This window comes from Chrysochloris asiatica, unplaced genomic scaffold (genome assembly GCF_000296735.1).
Source record: "Chrysochloris asiatica unplaced genomic scaffold, ChrAsi1.0 scaffold00328, whole genome shotgun sequence".
NCBI classification, from domain to species: Eukaryota; Metazoa; Chordata; class Mammalia; order Afrosoricida; family Chrysochloridae; genus Chrysochloris; species Chrysochloris asiatica.
Genome location: NW_006408846.1, coordinates 468,909 through 470,119, shown reverse-complemented (window position 1 = coordinate 470,119; position 1,211 = coordinate 468,909).

The window sequence follows — 1,211 nt, the reverse complement described above, 5'->3', positions numbered from 1 at the left end:
CTTCCTCCAATCCTGATGCCACGTTTTTCTTCATAGAACCCAGCTTCTCAGATTATTTGCTCAGCATACAGGTAGAATAAGTATGGTGAAAGAATACAACCTTGTCACACACCTTTTTTTAATTTTAAACCATTCAGTGATTCCATGTTCTGTTTGAAGAACTGCCTCATGAGCACAATTAAGTGTTCTGGAATAGCCATATTTCACAATGCTGTCCATAGCTTGTCATGATCCACACAATCAAAAGCCTTTTCATAGTCAATAAAGCACAGGTAAGCATCTTTCTGATATTCTCTGCTTTCAGCCTAGATCCATCAGATATCAGCAATGATATCCCTTGTTCCACAGTCTCTTCTGAATCTGGCTTGAACCTCTGGAAGTTCTCTTGTCAATATATGCTTGCAGCAGTTTCTGTAGTACCTTCAGCAAAACTTTACTCACATGAGATATCAAAGAGATTTTTCGATGATTTCCGCATTCCATTGGGTCACCTCTCTTTGAAATGAGCACAAATATGGATCTCCAAATTTCTTCGCAGAGATGAGTGAGTGCGTCCTGTGCCGCCTCACTTTCTTGAAGGATTTCAATTTTTATTCCATCAATTCCTGGTGCTTTGTTCTTTGCCAATTCCTTGGTCTTCCTCCTTCAGGATCATTGGCTTTTGATCATATGCTACCTCTTGAAATGGGTGAACATTAACCATTTCCTTTTGGTACAGTGACTCTGTATATTCCTTCCATCTTCTCTTGATGCTTCCTGCATCAATCAATATGGATAACATCCATAGGCCTAAAAGGCAGACTACTTAAGATCACTAGTATTCAAATTTATATACCAAACACTAAAGCTACTGCTGATATAATTGAAGAAATCTACCAACGTCTTCAGTCTTAAATTTATCAAATATGTACTCAAGATGCATTGATAAATACTGGGGGGTTGGAATGCAAAGGTTGGAAACAAAAAGGAAGGATCAATACTTGGAAAATATGGCCTGGTAATAGAAACTATGCTGGAGATAGATCTCATGACAGAATTTTGCAAGACCAATAACTTATTCATTGCAAATACCTTTTCTTAAAAACAAAATAAATGATGGCTATACATATGGGCCTCATCAGATGGAATACACAGAAATCAAACTGACTACAACTATGGAAAGAGATGGTGGAAAAGCTCCATATCATCAGCCAAAACAAGCCTGAGGCAGA